Here is an 8,500-nt window from a genome sequence, read left to right as displayed (position 1 = left end):
TAATTCTGGTCTCTATTAAAGAAAAGCCAGACCTAGTTAATCAAAGTTTTAAATTAATCAGAGGTGAAACAAAGTTATCCAGAGCTTTAATTTTAGCTTGAAATAATGTAGTTTCCATTCTCCATTCATTCTTTTATGTCCCATGACTGATGGATCACTTTCTTTCCTCCCAGTGAGTGGGAGCCTCTCTCATGCTGGGTTGCTGTTAGAGAGCTTTCTAATATCCCTTCCAATACTTTGTCCACTGGACTACAACACAGAGGCAGTGAAATTTATATACAGTTTCAGAGATGGAAAAAAAACAGTACAGCTTTATACTTGAAAAGTAGGAGGTGGAAGCCTAACGTGAACTAGCAGTGTTGGCTGCATGCTCAGCACATGAGACTTGGTCAGTGCAAACATATTCTTAACACTGATGTTATCACCCAGATCACACTCTAAAATGCCCTGCTGGGGCATACTAACAGAGGGACCATTTCTCCTACATTGCCTGTGTGGTGATGGAAAATTGCTGCTTGACCAGTCCTATGACTGATTCCTTATTTTCACTCCCTTTTCAATTTGTAAGTGTGTCAAGGAATACTCTGACCCTGAAGAACTGTGCTCTGTTGTTGAGCTGACTCATAAAAGTCACATATGACAGTAGTAAAGAGGTGTCAGAATTGAGCCTTGGAACTAATACAGAAAAGTATGTTTTCAGTATTTCTTCCCTCAATTCCCCAAACACAGTCAGAGGAGTTATATCTTGACTGATTAAACAATGAACAGCATTCAGCATGAGGTAAGCAAGCTGCCAGCAGCTCCCTGAGCTGAGCAGGTTGGTCTCTATTCCTTCATCTGCTTTGTTAAATTACATTGCTCTGTGGCTCTATCACTCATTGCATGCTCTCGTTCCTCTCTGTTCCATTCCATTCACATTACTTTTGACAATTATTGTCTCTCAGACCACAGACATATATATATAAATACCTCACTAGCTTTATTAAACTTAGCTACACACCATACTTCTGAAAAACTAAGTTTTCCTTATGTTATAGAGAGAAATTCACAGATAACAGATTTTGCTTGCCTCCCTTGAGAGCCAAGACAACAATATGCTTCATAAAGCCTCTTCTCATCATGCCTTGCAGAACCCAGGAAACTTTGAATTTTGCTCCTCCTCTCTCAGACAAGCTGAATGAAAAAAGAGAAAGTCCAAAAGAAATACTGAAAAAGGCCAAGAGAAATGCAAAACTAAAAAAAAAATACAAAATTAAAACTTATTTAAGTTCAATAAGGAAGATGTTTTCCTGTACTTTAGTGAAAAATTCTCATGCTAACATAAATGCCAAGCCTAAAAAAAGGAGAAAAAAAAAATTGAGAGATCTGCTCTAACACTTTATATATACTCAGAAATCACGCAGGGAAGTTATAATCTACGTACTAAAGGGAAACTTGCCACTATTTTCCATCTCTTTTGTCATCAGACTTTAGCAAAATATGAATGCTCTGTTCCTCTGCTCCTATTGAAACTATTCCACTGGCCAGTGACTGAAAAAGCCACCAGATGAGAGATGTAAAATTGTGAGAATGGGATCTTGGTTTTGGGGCTGCTTGTTCTTGAATTACTGTTCAAACTCTTAGGACAGAAAGTCATACCTTTCTCTTACATTCAGGTCAACTTTCCTTCCCCAGGTGGAGATATGACTCAATTACATCTGAATGCCAGTCCTATGGATGTGTGCAACACATATGGTGCTCTGGCAGCAGCTCAGAGGCTGGTGACCTGTTGGGCCAGGGTGTTGGGCCCTTTCTTTACAGCTGCAGAACAGGAGGAGACGTGGGATCCAGGCACCCAACCCCTCAATCCTGTCAGCAAAGACAATACCACAAGTAACCAGAAACAAACCTTCTCGTGGTTGTTAGTGAAACCGTACAGCAGTTCGGTTTGCCCAAAGAAGTCAAAGTGTTTGTCTTACCTAAGTACCTTCAGTGTCCAGCAGCAGCTGCAAAAGACATTTTCAGGATTGATTTTGGAGCCTAAATGCAAATTCAACTGAAATCCTGTACTGATCTTGGTCTCTTGTTTAATTTATTCTCTGTGATGTCAGAGAAAAGTCTTCACTTTGCCTTTACATTTTGGGAAGATACGAAGTAATTGCCACAACTTGTAACCATTGTAAGGACTTGGATCAAAGCCCTCTGGTTAGTTAGAAGTCTTTTCATTCAAATTTAATTACATATCCTTCTGTGATTTTTAATAACGATTTAGCCCTTTCCCCTAACAGCTTCCTGATTAACATTACTTGTAAAATTGAGGTGTTGCCTTTAGAGCTTATAACAAACCAATGCTTTTCAGCTCCCTGAAGTGCTGGGACAGCTTCTATACTCATATTTCCCTCCCTATTAAACTAAGGATTCAGGCACCAACACTTTGCACTGCCCAGTTACCTGGCTTTCTTGGAGTGGAAGCATGTAGGCTTTTTATAGATGTGTATCTTTCATCCCTCTCGTTGGGGTCCCTGGATGAGGAAGTGGAGAGCACTCAGTGGACTACGGTGAGTCTCCAGAAGTTTCTACAGTCAGACATCTCTGCTCTCAACTGCAGATCCTGTTCTGGAGAGTTAAAAGTGGGTGGCAGTGATAAGACGGAAAGGGAGCAAGAATCAAGGTGCCCTGATTCTCTCTGGGATACATTTTGCGTTAAGAGTAGATGAGAAACAAGAAATAGTAATGACTATGGGAGCTTGACCTGTATGCAAGACTCTACCATCTAAGAGCTCTAACCAACCACTGATTCAATATTCCTTGCTTGTTTTTCCTCTAAGTCCTAGGTATGCTTTTGTGTCTGGCTCTTAGATAAATAAGACATACTTAGTAACATAACAGCTGTCTAAGGGGCTAAAAATGATAATTATTTTGACCTATATCCCAGTGATGGTAGCAGTTATTCAGAAATTGCTACAATAAGTGGCTGCAGTAATTTGTACTTTTGATGTATGCCTGCTGAGCACAGCCCTTATCTTTGACCTTGGCATCAATGAAAGCATGACAGATTCCAGACATAAGACATAGATTAGCTTGTTTGAAATTATTACTGCACTGACCTCTATTTCCAATAAAGAAGCATATTTTCTGTATGATATAATGTCAATGAATGTTTTACATTGTATTCTTCATCAGTTACAAGTAGCTCTTGTTAATTCGACTACCATTTTCCTTGGCTATATTCAGTGTTATCAGCTATGACATAAAAAAATTACAATCAGACCTGCTGTCTTATTTTATGCTTGTGCTCCTATTTTGCAATGAGGAGTTAAATATGATCAGACCACAGGTTCTGTTACTTTTTTTTTACATCTGTTACATCCTGTTTACATTGTTTTGCTCTCAAACCCAAAAAGTACTGCACTTACTTTAATGCAGTAATCCCTACTATTGTCATGAAGAAAGACTAATCTGGATTCATAGTTTCCCGAGGAAAAAACAATTCTCTCCCTCCAGTCTCATATACTAAATAGTCTTTCATGATAACAACTCCAGTGTGGTTCATGATGTTACACTTTTCCATCTGAGTGCTTACCTAGGCTGCCCTCAATTACTTCTCAGTAGTTTTGAGGACACACATTTAACTTTTTTGTATGTACTGATCCTTCAACAATAACATATGAAGCAAACACTCAAGTTTGCAAAGACTCCAGAAGGAAGAAGCAAATTGGCTGGGTACTGGTGTTTTGTCAGAATGCCTTTGGTGTGATAGAGTGAGAATCCTCAGACTATATCCTGGTCTGTGCTTCCACAAAATGTGTCTTCCACTTTCCTGCCAAGAAAAAATGTCAGGAAGGTCACCTGGTGTGATAGGTATCTTGTATTAGATTGAGTAAGTGGGAAAATTTGGATGATTGAATTAGGTTAACGAGCTTCAAGGAAGATCAGGAGCTTATCAGCATAATGAACAAACAAATCTCTAGTGAAGGGGAAACTGGTTAGATAGGAAAATATTCAGCAGTATCAGCAACATTTTAGACGCTCCTACACTGAAATGAGAACTATGGCAAAATAACACAAACAAAAATGTGGGTATGTAAGAAAAGTTATTTCAGCGTGAAAGCTATCACTCAGTTGATCATTTCTAGAACATGAATGCTGTTGAAGAATAATGCCACCTGCTAAGAAACAGAAAGAAGAGGTACAATTTTGTATATCAAGGGCATATGCACTTTCCCTGAATCCAGGCTCTGATGACAGTTAGACTCATTAGATCTCTGCACAGTGATAGAAAGAAAAAGCCCAACAGTATTGCTGTCAGGTATGGTCTATTGCTGGTTTCTAAAATAACAAGATCAAGTGGAAGAAGCCTTTAGAAAAGAACAAAAGGGAAAAAGTGTTAGCACAGTCATCTGACAGATAGGCTTTGATATTAATGACAGTTTTCTAACTTCTGACTCACTGAAGAAAGAGAATAAGACTATACAACAGGCAAGCGGGACACATCTTTAGATCCAGTAAGTTAAGACAGGACCCAAAGAATAATGTCTTCTTCAGGTCTGAATAACTTTGGAAAACAGGCAACATGGTAGACATTGATCGTAACATCATGAAGTGTTTCATTCCTAGAGAAAAAGAGAGACCAAACAATAGAAGAGGCCTAAAACCTACTGAAATCATTGCAACTTCAATTCTCAAAGAAATACAAGAAAAAAAGAAACCTGAAAAATCTACTTATCATCTAGAAGACATTGAACTAATAAGCAATAATCAGTATGGGTTTGTAAAAAAAAAAAAAATCCTGTTGAACCAATTAAATTTTTAGGACACGGCAACAAACCTGCTAGTTGGATGAAAACAGATATTTTGAATCGAATAGGACTTTTGACCTTGTCCAACAGGATGTTTGCTTGGCTTCTTCCAAAAATAAACTCCTCATTAGCTTCCCACAAAACAGATAAACAATTGGAGAAAATTTTTCAATAGGTTAAAAGTTAAAGGATGAATATAGTACTATTGGGAGATTTTTATGGGTTCTATAATCTTAAATATTTTCATTAGGAGCCTAAACAAAATACTATGCATTAAATGTGTAAGAAGCCATGTGGGGCTGTAAGCTTATTGCAAAAGGAAGATTAGAATGAAACATCTTGACAAATGTCTGAAACAAAATGAAACAATGACAGCAACTAAAAAAACAAACAAACAAACATCTCCAAACAAACTAACAGTAGAAAAAACCCTCCAAAAAAACCCCAGTCCTAGACAGGAAATAGTAACAACCAAAATTAAGCTACACATAGCTGTCAATGGCATGTAGTATTAGTGTAAATAAGAATTTGTGTAATGACTGTTTACAAAAAAATCAATCATAATTAAATAATGTTACTGAAATACTGAAAGATAAAAACAAAATTGTTTATAGTGAATCACAGGAAGTAATCATTCTGCTCTTCTCAGCACTGATATGGCCTCCCTGGGACCCCCATTTCCAATTGTGAATGTTACAATCCAAAAGATGAGCTCATAGGAATTATTAGACAGCAAATGTGGAAACATGAAAATGTGATTTGGTTTCCCAGGAGAAAAGAAAACCATGGAGGAACATGATAGCAAGCTTTAAAAGCTGCTAAAAAAAAAAAAAAAGGAAGGGAACAAGCTTTTTTCATATCTTCTGAGAATGAGACAAGTAGTATGGACTAGAAATGCAGCATTGGAGGAGGACATCAGACAGGTGGAAAGGGATCTAATGGGAAAGACAGGTAAGTACTGGAGTAGATTGCTCAGCGATAATGTGCTGCATCTCTCTCTGCAGGTTTTAAGAACTTAGCAGGGATCTGTGAGGAATAGTTTAGATACAACCAGTCTTGCCTCAAAATGGGGAGGAAAAATGAGAGGGACATTCTGATTCTCAACTTATTTCTCTGATTCTGAGAAAAACTCTATCCAAAAAAAAAAAAAAAAAAAAAAAAAGAAAAGAGCACACAAGTTAAAACCAGTAGGCTACTAGGCTACTAGTGTCATTACAGGATAAAATGTGTGTGCTTTACAAGTATCTTTTGTATGTTTTCAAATTCAGTATTTATTTCTCGATCTAGAGCATATGTTCCCAGCTGCTCAGTTCTGTCCTTTTAGCACAACTCACTTTGTGTTTCTTAAAGATTCATAACATTTCTCATGCAGTGCAGTACAGTATAGTGTTTGTACAGTGCAACTAATGAATCATATTGCCATCCCAAATGTTCTGAAGACTGTTACTTGAATTAAACATTCTTGAGGTGTGAAGCAATATTCTCTATTACTGTTAGTCCCATACAAGTTTGTTCCTGTGCTGGGCTAAGGCCATCTATGACTCCCCAGTTTTGACATCATATTTTGCTTTTTTACTGGAATTACAAGTAGTTTGGAATGAGCTGTAAATTCTACTTGCCTAATGGATCATAAAGAAGTACAGTCACTCAGCTGGAAGCATATTATTTCCTTATCTTAATAGCATGCAGTCAGCCACTGCTTTTTGAATGTGAATTCTGTTTCTGTACCTCTAATGTGTTTGTCCTGATGGCAATTTCATTACAGAAACAAAGAGCTTCACGTATTATTTTTTTTTTAATTAGGAAGAATAGTTTTCCACATTTGTTAAAACCTTTAGACTATTATGCACTGACAGAAGTTGACTCATGTTTCATGCTGCAGAAAATGGCATAATCCAAGCCAATGAAGTTTTCCCACTCATGTTTTATTCAAAAGAATAATCCTTTCATAGGTATAAAAAGAAAGCAGTGCTCAGGATGAATGTATGAGCTTCTCTCTGCCACAGGAAATGTATAATGGAAGATCACTTAACGATCCCATATGCTATTTTTTTAATGTTCTTAATGGACCCAGCAGATTGCCTATTGCAGCATTTTGTCTCTGGCAGGATTTAGTACAGGTGCAATAGGAAGAAGCATAGGAAACAGTAAATACCCAATAATCCCTCCTTAGTATATTTTCTTCTCTTATTAGTTTTATTAGTTATAGTTATATTTACAAACACCTTTTTATATAACTGATTGTCAAATACATCGTCTCTAAAGAAATAATTTAATTGTCACTAAATAGTGGGGGAGCGTGCAGGAGGGAAAGAAAACGCCCCATCAAAACATTTATCTTTTATATTACTCATTACTGGAAAGGAGAGGAACATTATCTCCATCAAAGCCAAATTCCCCAGTGTAAGAACAGAGAGTGCAAAATTTTCTCTTTTTTGTGCTTTTAATACAAGAAGGGGTGTTCAGCCCCCTGGGCCTATGGTCAAAACCCAGTGAGGAAGCATGTAATCATGTTGCTGGCTGGCTCGTCACCTCTCAGAGATGTCACCTTCCCGGAGGTGGGCAGAGCCGGGCTGCACAACTTGGCTGGGCATACAGAGCTTGCCTTCAGAGCACGCAGCAGCCCGCCTCCTCCCTGCCCTAGGAGTGGGAGCCACCAGCTGAGTGGAGGAAAGAAGTGCTGCTGTCTCCCACTCAGATAGGTGCCTGTATTTAGTTTTTTGCAACTACATCCTTTATACTTGCCATAAATAGGCTTGCAGGACGCTGATTTTGGCTTAATCGAAAGTGAAAGGTTCTCGCATTACCAGGTAGTACTCTTCAGAGCAGCCAGGGTGTGCCAGAATGCTCAGATTGGCTTAGGAGCTCTTTGCAAGAGAGTGCTGTATAAAAGAGGAGTCTTCCACTCACTGTTACTAGCCTGGATAGTTCCGAGGCAAACATCAAGAGAGGGATAGACACTTGAACATTTGGGATCCTTAGAAAAATTGCAATAGGTGCAACAGCACAACTCAGTACTGAACATGAAAGAAGGAAATGCAGTGACTAGAAATATCTATCACCTGGTCACGTCTTTCAGAAAAAACCAAACACTTCTGAAACAGATACAGTCTGGAAGAGAGACATCTGTACTTTCACACTCATATGGTTCAGATCTATCTACTTTTCAGATGCCAGAAAAATTACAAAGTACTAAATCCAAGTAATTTTCTCAAACCTGAGGCAACTGTTAAGGGTGAAGCAGCAGCACTGTTGATACACTCTGGTAAGTGCACCAGCCACACTGGCCTGTACCACATACAAACACATATCTGCTGTACACAATTTGGAAACCACACACCTACACACCCAAATTAACTTTCCCTTAGAAGAAACATGGGAAGGCAGCTCAGAGCATGAGCAAGCAGTGCATGATGTTAGTCTTCTAAAAACTGCCTCCCTAGGTTAATGATTCTTACACAGGAATAAACCTTAATAAATACTATTGTTCCAAATAAGTGCTATTGCAATCAGCAGTTCAATTCACTGGTGCACTTTTTTGCTGCACAATTGGATTTTCTTAGCAGAGAGTGATCGACAGCCATGTGATGGATTCTGAACTAGGGAAGACTGGGGGTAAAATGCAGTAAGAAGGATAACTATATGGAAATGGATTAACAGAGATTGCAGAAGGGACACAGTGACTGAAGAAGTGCATGGCTGGAAAAAGCAAATGACATTTG

General features: G+C 38.3%; 1 protein-coding gene across 1 annotated transcript in view; it reads right to left on the bottom strand.

The window, feature by feature from the left end:
* Nucleotides 1-2,483: 2,483 nt before the first annotated feature.
* TINAG (tubulointerstitial nephritis antigen) overlaps nt 2,484-8,500 on the bottom strand; it is a 66,752-nt gene continuing 60,735 nt past the window's right edge. Inside the window, exons 12-13 of the mRNA XM_051777874.1 lie at nt 3,563-3,799; nt 2,484-2,595 (exon numbers count right to left, since the gene is read on the bottom strand). The gene's annotated coding sequence lies outside the window, so the exon portion shown is untranslated. The remainder of the gene's footprint in view (nt 2,596-3,562; nt 3,800-8,500) is intronic.

The sequence above is a fragment of the Manacus candei genome, unplaced genomic scaffold (genome assembly GCF_025592945.1).
Source record: "Manacus candei isolate 608988 ecotype Guabito, Panama unplaced genomic scaffold, ASM2559294v1 h1tg000011l, whole genome shotgun sequence".
Taxonomy (NCBI): domain Eukaryota; kingdom Metazoa; phylum Chordata; class Aves; order Passeriformes; family Pipridae; genus Manacus; species Manacus candei.
This window is presented reverse-complemented; position numbering and strand designations above follow the sequence as displayed.